This window comes from Anthonomus grandis, chromosome 7 (assembly GCF_022605725.1).
Source record: "Anthonomus grandis grandis chromosome 7, icAntGran1.3, whole genome shotgun sequence".
Classification (NCBI taxonomy): Eukaryota; Metazoa; Arthropoda; class Insecta; order Coleoptera; family Curculionidae; genus Anthonomus; species Anthonomus grandis.
In genome coordinates, this window is record NC_065552.1 from 12,155,965 (window position 1) to 12,168,167 (window position 12,203).

Below are 12,203 nucleotides of genomic sequence, written 5' to 3' on the forward strand. Positions count from 1 at the left end.
AAAAAAAAATGGTTTAATAAAATACAATATCCGTAAAAATCCTATAAAATTGTAATATTTTATAGGTTGTAATAAAGGCTCACAACACTTGTCAGCTTGTTAGAAGAAAAACAAAAATAGGTTCCTAAAACTCGATCAAAAGTAGATCTCAGAACCTAATGTAAAATGTGTGAAATTCCGCCACTCCGTCTAGTAGGTACAGTTACGGGACCTAGAAGACTACAATAAAACCATTTAAAGATTTTTAGGCATTTAAATGATACCTATAGTTTTTATTTTATCTTTAAATTATAAGGGCTAGAGATAATTATCTTTAGTTACGTTTAATATTGTTTCTTATATCATTATATAAATTTCAGAGTAACTATCCTAGAATATTAAATAGCAGTGTAAGTTCAGGTCAAGAATATCAATTTTTTGTCTAACTATATTAAATATTGTTTATTATCCAGGTCATTTTCAAAAATTGTTTAAGTTCGTTATAAGTAGGTAAAAAAAATATACTAAAGAACTACTAAATTTATATGCCGATGGTTTGTTTTAAAAGTCAGTTAGATGTTTGTTTTCGTGTAGCTAAGAAGTTACTTGTTGAAAATTAAAATTGTTTTGTCCGTGGGAAGATATCAGTACTCAAAGAGAGATTTCAAGACCTCTTTAATTTACCTCTCTTTAGTATGTGCCATTCTAATTTGGGAGTGTGCTTGTAATAGGATTAGTTGCTTTAGAAAACCTATCTCTAAAGGAAAATAAAAAGAAATAATAATTATTTAATTTTTAGAAAGAGAGATAAAACAAATTTTAAAAATGATTGACAAATTGCCACCCTATCAATTTCTAACAGAATATTTCAGCTCATTTTAACTAAAATAATATTCTTTCTTTGGCTTTCTTAAGTCAACAGATAGTAATTTGTCAACTACTACCTAATTTTTATCTTACACTTTAAACGATGACAAATAGAATTCATACATCAAACATTTTTTGATTAACACGGCACGACATCTCGAACCGGAACAGCATTCTGCCGAGTATATAAGGAGCCGCATCACAGATATTTGACAGTTCAGTGAAGTAATCTTTGGAATATTGGCGCGAGATTTAAATAGTATACAGTGAAAATAAATATCTCTAGTAGACTTGAGTGGTCGTGTTTTGTAGTGAAGTGTAGAGTTAAATATTTTCGATTGTTTCAGTTCACACCTAAGTAACGCGAAAACGCTACAGTATTTAAATTATTAGGAGGAATTTCTAAATTCGTGTTATTTTACTGGATATCATTGACAATTCTCTTGATGAAAATGATAACATATATAAGATGTCCTTTTCCAGATTTGCAACGAGGGTATTTCTTTGTTTTATTTGTTTTTTGATACCTTAAATATTAGTAAATAGTAAAAAAGATAACACAGGAATAGAATGTTGTCGTCAGACCCTCAGGAAATGTATCCTTAAAAATGGTTTCAAAATTTTAAAAAAATAGATAAACGGTAAGTCACTGAGGAATCGTTCGAATTGAAAACATGGAAAATGGAATATCTAACAGGATCGAAGAGATATTGTTTATTTAGATAAGACGTGGTATGACACTTATGAAGTTACACACATAAAGACTGGGTATATTCAGCGGACAAGTTCACAACCAAAGCTCCATCAAATAAAGGTAAGCGAATTACTATAATTCGTGCTGGGACAAACAACGGAGATCTATACTAAATTCTTTATAGCCCAATAGTATTATAGTAATGTCATAGTATTAACAAGTTATCACAGTCGAACTCCTACTAAAAGTCCATGTATCAATGACACCAAAGCAACCATCCAGAACTATATGATGAAGAATGATATTTATTTTAAAGAAAATTATACAAAAAAACAATTTCTTAAAATAACATATTAATATTCAGGAAAAAAGCAATAATATTATGACAATTTGGTGGCAGAAATAGGTCATACGGTGTTGATACTTCCTTATTATTGGTAAGGAGAAATAACGTTTCCCTAACTTAATTTTTTTCTTTTATAAAATTAATTCGCTCCAAATTTAAAAGTATAAAAAAGTGTAAATCATATTGAAAATATTGAAAAATTGTGCCCAAATATAGATCTATTACACAAAAAGAGGATAATTATCAACTTAGATGATAGTGAGAGTGAAACTCAATTATTGAAAATAAAGTTGTGTAAATTACATTACTGCATATATTTATGTATTAAAATATGTTAGTAATTTTGTATATTATGCTATTTTATAAAAATAAATTCTGATTTCACTATACAACACTTCTTTCAATAATTTTCACTATACTTAAGTCATTTATTCTAAGATTTTACGTCAAAAGATGCAATCCCTTATAGCACAGGGTATTAAGATGTCTCATTTATATCAAAATAATTTACTAATATCTTAAGACTAGTATAAACTCTCTTTAAGGTATTGTTATATATATCTATATATCTTTAAGATATCTGTTAAGTACGTTTTGCTATAGACATAATTAGGTTTAATAAATACACATTTTCAATATAGTAATTTTATTAGGAAAATTCGTAGAAAAAAAAAATTTCAATTTGTTCAAATTATTCGATCAATGATGTAAGTTTTAAACAGTATTTTTATGCTTACTGATTGACAAGAGAACGAGGCAAATCCGCCAATTAGATAAATATAATTCTGTTGCTTCGTATGTAGAAGCAAAATTTTCATCCTAACCTCAAACTTGACCTGACCTAACCTAAGCCAGTTTTTTTTCAATTTCTTTTGCTTTTGCGTTCTTCGATTCTTTAGTATTGTTTTTGTGGTTTATTACAAATTATTCGACATTTATTGATATTTAAGTGTATAGATATTACCGTGTTTTTGTTACTTAACTTTATCCAATTTTGAGGACGATTTTTGTCTATTGTGTACTCCAAATGTGTAAGTAAAAATAAAGGGAACTAATTTGCACAAATATTACATGTGGGCTAAAAAGTAATATAGTTTTAGCTTTCATTCTGATGAGGACTGTAAAGGTGTTTAAAAAAAAATTAGTGGAATGAGTATTGAACATTTGGGAAAAAATAGCAACTTTTTAATTTAACCTTAAATTTAATTTAGATAAATTTTGATATGTATAAAATTAATACAACCGTCCAGTCTTAAGGTTGAAACATTGAGAACAACTAAACAATATTTGGAAAATGCTACAAATTATAATAATGTAGGCAGTTTCCATGTTTAAGTGCTTTATTTTTTAGATTCGAATTGAACTTTTTTATGTTGAAAAACATTAAAAAAATTGTAAATATTTTCATGTTTAATTTACATACTATTTTAATTTTATTGTGAATTTTAAATTTATACACATGAATAAACTTCATAAAGCTATAAAAAAGACATCTTAAAAGCACTGGAAAAAGGCATCTTAAAGATGTTCGGTTTTGTAACATCCATACCACTTTAAGATGTCTTAAAGTCCTTGCGAAAATACCCGTCGTCTTGGAGACGTGTCACATGTTCTGAATAAGATATCTTTTAGATATGAAGACCACAGATGATAAAGGATGAGGGGTCAAAAAATGGAAATTTGCACACATCAAATCATGGTCAAGCGCCGTTACTTTTTTTCTATCATATTATAAAGAGCAAAACAGATACAGAGAGACTACCAAGTAAAATACCTTTAAATATATGCCATACAGGGAAAAAAGGATGACGGTCCACTTAATGTATACAAAACGGATAAGCGTCCAGATTTCCTATACTCTGGGCTTGTTGTTATCTTCGGCCATTAAAAGCATTGTAAAGTAGCAGCAGTTTGTTTCTATTTTATCCTTAAGTAGGTTGCATGCGAGTATTTCGTGTGATTTCGTTTATTTTTCCATGAGTTTTTAAGATGGCTGAGGGTAAAGTGCTATCCGAAACTAAAAAAAGAGCCTATTAGGATGTGTGTTTTGATGCCTCAGATTGCAAACACATGAAACTGGAAACAGTTGTGATTGTTCAAGGTTAAAATGTTTCGAAGTTATTGGTGTTCAAGACCATTTAGCAATTATCAGAAACTTTAATGAAATGAAATCGCATAGTGAGCAGAACTTATATTTAGCAGGTCTTATTTCATACGAACCAGTTAAAAGACATCGCCAAAGTAAAGGTAACGATGATAATTCAGTATCATTCCTTCTTCTACAAAGGTAACTTTTTATGATTTTATTTTGTCGTTACTTATTTTGCAATGGATGAATTGTTTTTAGGATCGAGTGATGCGAGATAATGATACCCAAGAAATTCCTAGTTGCTATAAGGCAATACTGATTACATGAAATATTAGCAAAACGCCTTTAAAATATTCAGCAAAAGCTTGTTAAGGATGGACATGTTTGTAAAGATTCTCGGGGTCATTATTCCAATCGTCCAAATAAGCTAGACGAAGAAACAACTAATGCCGTCTATGCTCATATTCGATTATTCAAAGGTAGACGTTCACATTATAACCTTCATAAGTAAAAATTCATGAAAAAACCTGACAGAAGATTTGAACGTTAAGAAAATGTTCCAGATGTTTAAGGAGTTATATCCGATGAAATCAATTTCATATGAGTCATAACGTTTTATCTATGTAATATGTAAATAAATTTAACATTAGTTTCGGATACATGCGTAGTGACACATGCAGCCATTGTGATAAATATAAGGTAAAAAAATCAAATCCATCGCAGGCTTCAAATATATCTGCACTAAATAGGAATAATCAACTTCATGTCAAAAAGTCGGAGGCTTTCCACCAAAGCCAACAATCGGAATGCAAAAGAGCTCAAAAACTCCGTCATATTGAAGTCATTGCAATGGATTACCAAAAAAACTTGCCACTACCAAATATTAGCACTAATGGCGTATACTACAAGCGGGAATTATCGTTTTACTTATTTAATATTCCCGTTTTGGCCAGTGGTGAGGCGCTGTTTTATACGTATACAGAAACAGCGGCCAAGAAAGGATTAGACGAAATCGATTCTATTCTATTTCATTAAATCCTCAATTAATGATATTCAAAAAATTATGATTTTTTGTGATTCGTATTATTAACAGAATAAAAACTATAGTCTGTTTCGCATACTTCATTCTATTGTCCATAAAGTAGACCGACTTCAGTATGTAAAAATGGTTTTTCCAATTAAAGGACACCGTTACATGGAATATAATCGTTGTATGGGCCTAATAAATTCCAAAGCTTTTATCGAGCTTCCCCCTGGTTGGGATGATCATATTTGAAATGCCTGCGTTAAGCCAAGCCATTTCAGAGTAATTAGCTGTGAAGACCAAACTATTTTCAGAAGGGGCGATCATCTAAAAGACTACTATATACAAAAATGTCCCTTTAAAACTTGCCCAGTCAGGGAATTAGTAAAAAAAAGAAGAACCCAGAATGATCAATCACCGCGACTCTTACAATGGAGGCTTCTTTTCAAGCCTTGTAGTGCCAAAAAGAAAGAGGAAACAACTATCAAAAAGGGAAAGTAGTTCGTGTTTTACCAAAATTGGGGCAAAGTAGTTCGTGTTTTACCAAATATACATAAATAAATTTGACAATTTGAACTTGCAAATCTCAAATATGAAAATAGGATTTCCATGAATATCAAAAAGTACCAGAACTTACAGGACTTAAAACGTTTTTGAAAGTTCAAATTTATTTTCAAAATTTTACTAAATAAAGGTGTTTTTTACGGACCCTTTTTTTTCCCCCGACTCGAAGGTTGATAGCTTCCTTTAATTTGTTTCCTACATGCTCATGTCAAAAAAATATTAGTAACAATTTTTTTACCGATATAATATACCCAAGTTATTATTGTTATTTTCAATAATGTTAAACATTAAGAAAATACAAGATTCTGAATTTTAAAATCCATTTTACACAAAATTATGAATTTGTTACCCTTATCCTTTTTCCCCTGTGGTCTTCAAATTATTGTATTATAGTATATGGGATCCGACCAAATGTTGCCAAAATAGTTAACATACTAACTGTTGAAGAAAAATGTTAGCTAATATTAATGTTAGTACTTAATAATAACTATTAATGAAATGTGTGATAGCAGTATGCTAAATTAAAATCCATACCAAATTAAATTTAGAAATTATTTTATTACTCTAAAGCTACATTTACTCATATCAAACAATAATAAAACCAACAGACTCGAAATTTAGTGATAAAGTTCAGTCATCAAGGCGAACTATATCATCCGAAAACTTTCACCTTACATCCTTATTGCCTTATTCTTACTTTCCGCCAATAACAATGGCGCAAAGCGTGAAAAATAAATCAAACCGATTGCCGCAGTAAGAAACATTTACCGGTTAACATAACCCCTAGTGTTATTGCCGAGCTCCTCGTTACGGCGCCCCCGGGGATCCAATTATTGAAATGCGCTGAATTAAATTTGTGAAGACGGGCATCGTGTGTTTCAAAGGGGTGATTATAGAAAAGTAGGAGACAGTTTTTTAGTTGAATTAAGATCTTGTTAGTAAATTCTGATACTCTTTGAGAAAAAAAGAGTTGTACAGAAAGCTTTCTTTTCTAGTTTTAAGATATCTTAATGGTCCTTTGGATTATAAATCCTAGTTGCCCCAAGCGCTAAAGCATATTTATTCTTACCATGATTTAAGTTAGAACATCATGACGTCCCTTGCCAAAAGCATTGGTGGCCTTAAATTGTTCATATCATATTTATCTTCAAGTTCAGTTGAATTGTTACGGTGCCCCCGGGGATCTAATTATTGAAATGTGCTAAATAAAATTTGTAAAGCGGAGATTGTATGTTTAAAGCGGTCATTACAGAAAAGTAGAAGTTAGTTTTCCTTTAGGTGAATTAAAACCTTGCTAGTAAATTCTAGCACTCTTTGAGTAGAAATATAAAGATATTTTTTAGTCAGATATTTATAGTCACCCCAATTATTAAATCTGGTGATTCACACCTTGTGAATAATTACCGTTCCATAAACGTTATCAATAGTTTCTCAAAAATCTTCGAAAAATGCTTAAAAATCAGACTTCAAAATTTTTTTAATGTAAATAACATCCTATCAAATAACCAATTATTAGAATTATTATACTAGAATTTACTATACTAGAATTTACAAAAAAAATAACAAATTGTCTGGATACTAGAACCTACTACCTAAACTAGTTTAGCCGTTTTTCTAGACCTCGCCAAAGCATTCGATACGGTGCCTCACTCAACACTTCTGAATGTTCTAAATTCCTATGGGGTACGTGGGATCGCCTTGGAAGTGTTTTCTAGTTACTTGAGTGATAGGATACAGATAGTCAAGATCGATAAAACTCAAAGTGATCCTGTTAAAGTTTAGATTGGCGTTCCTCAAGGTACCGTACTCGGTCCTATGCTCTTCATAGCCTACATAAACTCTTTAACTGAACTAAAAATAAAAAACGCCACTATTATATCGTACGCTGATGACACCGTTATCCTGTTTAAGGGTTCTTCATGGCATGATGTTAAAGCTTTGGCCGAGGACGGAGTCACAAAGATTTTATGTTGTCTAACTTTAAATATAAGTAAAACAAACTTTATCCCTTTCTCACTCACGTCTGTGAATCGACCACCACATTTTATAACCGTAAAGCTGGGAGGAGGGTATATCGAGGAGGTGGACTCTACCAAATATCTAGGTATAACAATTGATAGACATCTAAAATGAAACGCACACATGACACGACTTGCTAACAATATTCGAAGACTTAATCCGAGATTTTACACTCTAAAGCATATTTTAAGTAAAAAAATATTATTAATAGTTTACAAGGCACTGGTGGATTCCTATCTGGGGTGGTCTATATGACAATTTCCTTAAACAACTAAACGTAGTTCAGGACTATATTATTAAAGTTTAATCTTAGAGAAGAAGAAAAGGTACTCTACATCTCTCTTGTATTCTGAAGATGTTCCAAATATTAGAACTCTGAATATTTATTCTGTGTGCCTACTTATTTATGCCAAGCCATCCTCTGCTGCCATCACTCCCATAGAACTAGCAATAACGTCAATAAACATCTTGTTGTACCAAGCAGTAATTTTAATATTAATTTAAGATTATTTAATTACCTAGCCCCTAAGTTCTACAACTTGCTGCCTGTTAATATTAGAAACACACAAAGAAAAAATATTTTTAAGCAACAATGTTTACATTTTATAATTGAAAATTCAAATTTGTTTCTGGTCCTACTGCAGTTGTATTTTTATACTAAATATATTTAAACTAGTTTTTTCTTCTCATTCAGACATTTACTGATTTTAGTCAAATTAGCTACTAATTTTAGAATGTTTAAATCTATAGAGTGATTATAACTGCACATACAGGTATTTATATCTAGGTGTAGTGTAGATATTAAGATAAATGTAATTAATTCTAGAATTACCTATGTAATATATTGTAAATTATGTCAGTAATACATTTATTGATTCATTTATTTACAGAAATCTAACAAATAATATGTCTGTGGACTTTGTAGTTTTTCTTCAAATGATTTATAATAATTATTTAAATTGTAAATCCTAGTTGCCTCAAGCACTAGAACATATCTGATGTTAATATAATTTTATCCACAAGACATTGATTCATTATTAAACATTATGCCATCAACTTGCGTTGTCATAGACCTGCCAATAAATTACCTATAAGGCCTTAAATTAATAATGTTTCTTATCAAAATATTTATCTTCAAAATAACCTTAACTGTTTTAAAAATATTTATACAGATATTCCAAATTATAGATGACAAATATGTCCTTGAGCTGATATTAATTGTTGCTCCGGCTTATCAAAGTAGACTTTCTAAGTTACAGAATTCCGAGAAGAACGAGAAGTTTTACATCTCTCTGGACCAGTTTGATAATATTCAAAATAATTTCGCACGAGTGTGATATTGGCGATCCCTAAGCTTCTTTTAGGTCGGAAAGGTATTTTATCTTTATGAAATTTAGGTAGTGTAGAAACTGGCTGCATTACAGTTATTTATACAGGGTTGAAAAAATCTGCTCACATAACACAACACAACAGGATCATATTACATATATCTGGTAATATTAAGAAACGAAAATACACATGTTTCCACTTCTCGAGAGAGCATACCCTACTTCTTCTCTACTTCTGTCTTCAACTTCAAAAAACTTCAAAACTTTTTTATTTGTCTTCAAGATACAGAGTTATAGTTACAACACAATAATAATTTTAAAAAATATGACAAATACCTCGGACCACCTCGCGATTATATAGCCGATCCACAAGACTCGTTTAAAAAAATAATAATGTAAGAAAATTATTTAAATTATTAAGAGCTTTTTAAAACCACTAAAGCATATGCAATACAAATATATCAACATGCTTAAAATAAATAAGTTTCAATTATCTGCTTTGCTCCTCCAGAAAACGCGATTTAATTAAGTCCTTGTAAAGGATAAGCGACATTTGTTGTACATCATATGGAAGACTATTCCACATCTGTATTGCAAAATAGCTAAAAGATTTTTGGAAATTGGCTGATTTATATAATCGAATATTAAAATCTGTTTTATTTCTAGTAGAATGAGTATGGTCACGAGCACTAAAAAACGCCCTTAGATATCGTGGATCTCCACTTTTTATTAATCGATATATAAACAAAAAAATATGATTTGATATGATATTTGTATTTATTAAACATTGATAAAATCGAATTAATATTTAAATGTGGGGTAATGTGAATATTAAAAGCTATATCAAATAAAAAACGCATGCATGTATTTTGTAATTTTCGAATAGATTTAGAGTTACCTAATGTAAGAGAGTTGTGATAAACGATATCTCCATAGTCGAAAATTGATAAAACAAGAGAATTGCATAGATAATATTTAGTTTTTGGTGGTAAATATTTTTTAAGTTGTTTATTTTCTATAAACACATATATACTATACCAAGTTTTTGTTTAATGTGAGTTTGAAATGAGAGGGCATTATCCAAAAACAGTCCCAAATTTTTCGCTTCAGTAACTACTGGCAGAGAGGTGCCATTTATTTAAATTATCATAGTGTCAGTTAATTCTGTTGATTTACTTAAGTCTTAAGTTATGATTTTGCGCATACTGATTAATCATGTTAAGTTCCTCATTAAAAGTTTGTTAAAATATGGGAAAATCACTCGGAGAAAAAGAAAGATAATATAGCTGAGTCATCAGCGTATTGCTGTATTTTGGCTTATGTAAAGACATTATGCATATCTGCTACATAAATAGAAAAAAGGAGTGGCCCCAATATGGATCCCTGTGGTACCCCTGCATTCATAGGTAAAAAGTTGGATTTGATGATATGGCCAAATTCTGTTTTTAAACAAACACAGTGCGCTCGGTTTTTAAGATACGATTTAAAAAACAGATTGCATCCTTAGATAGTCCAAAATATGTTAGTTTGGCTAAAAGCATTTCATGATTAATAGTATCAAAAGCCTTACCTAGAAACAAAAATTATTAAATCTTATTCCTTAAATGTAGAAATATTTTACTACCTAAAGATTTTGGATACATACTCCATTTCAATTTCTTTCTTAGAAATTAAACCTTATAGATAATAGTGAAGAAATAGTCCATATTTGCAGTGGAGTCGTAGGTTAAGGTGAAATGAAAATCCTGCAGTCTCCCTCCACTTATTTATTACGTTCTCAAAGACTGAAGTTTCATTTATAAAAAAACTAAAGTTATTGTCAAAAGTTTCGTATCTATTTACACATTTACAAATGTAACGCGTTTAGCCGACCTACACGGCATCATCAGACCTACATAAAATTGTAAGAATTCGTGCTGAAGAAAGTGTAAACAAAGTGAAAAAGAGATGCAATGTCAAATTTAAATTAAAAAATTAAAATATAACATTTTCTGACCTAACGATGGCCACAACCAACGACCACAATCTCAAACGGTCAATACCACTCAGCCAATCGAGTTCGATAAACCTCGAACGGTGTTTAATATTAAAAATCAAACCCGGTTCAATATTAAACACATCGTTTACACTTTACACATACCAAAACTGGGCTTTTCTTGGCTCTAGTGATCTCCTTTTTTTCCAAGAGGTCAAGTTTAACACCCTTCCTACACTAATGTAACAAGGTTTTGTCCTCAATGCAAAAAAGAGTGGCCGGAAATGAGAAGATGGTTTGCGAATGTTGATTTAGTTTCAGTTATATCTGAGTTTCTAAATTTTTTTCACTAGGCTGAGATGTTCTTTTAGATAACGATTGTTTATGTCAATATATGTAACCCTTTTCGAGTTTTCAGTACTTTTAGATATCAAAATTGAACTTTTATTATCGCAGAATAAAATAGTTTTGCTGCTTAGATTAAAATCACCTGAAATATCTTTAATGTTTATCAGATCTTGAGCCGTTTGTGCCGCAGCTACATATTCAGCCTCTGCTGTTGACAAAGCTTCACAGGTTTGCTTTTTTGAATAACCATGATATGGGATTGTTTCCATATAGAATTATACACCTACTAACACTTTTCCTGTCTCTTTCTTATCAGTGGCCCAATTAGCATCTGAAAATCCTTTAAGTATTAATTGACATCCTGCGTTCTTAAATATTCTATAATAAGTTAACCCAGGTTCCTTATTTCCTTGCAATATCTTAGGATTCCCGATTCTTCGTCCAGCTATCCAGGTTTCATGGTTGGACAATCTGGAAACCTGCTTAATTAGGATACTGCATATTCAATGTCTGGTCTATTATTTGTTTTTAAGTTCATCAATCCTTCTATCAACTGCCTATAGGGTATATTACTTAATACTTAACTCTCTTTGTTATATTAAAACCATTTTTTCATAGGTGTTTTCTTCGTTTTATATTCCATTATGTTGAAATGAGTCAATAATATTCTTTGTTCTAGTAATCTTTATTCCAAGAAAATGTTTCATTTCATTTCATTTAAGTTTTGAGCCTAAGAATAACTTTTTAATAAATTGACGATTTGATTTTCACAATTTTCATCACCTATTAACAAAACATCATCAACAAAAATTAATATCCAAACTCTTTTATTAACGTATAAACAATAGTCATACATTGATCTACTAAAATTATTTTCAGTAACAAAATCATTAAAAGGATTATTTCATACTTTTGAAGATTCTTTAAGCCCATATAGTGCTCTGTTCAGTTTCAAAACCTTTGATTTCTT

General features: G+C 30.4%; 1 protein-coding gene across 7 annotated transcripts in view; it reads left to right on the forward strand.

Moving 5' to 3' along the window:
• The window catches only part of LOC126738818 (teneurin-a), a 1,182,227-nt gene that overhangs the window by 1,030,311 nt on the left and 139,713 nt on the right, over positions 1-12,203 (forward strand). The gene's annotated exons all lie outside the window — the stretch shown is intronic.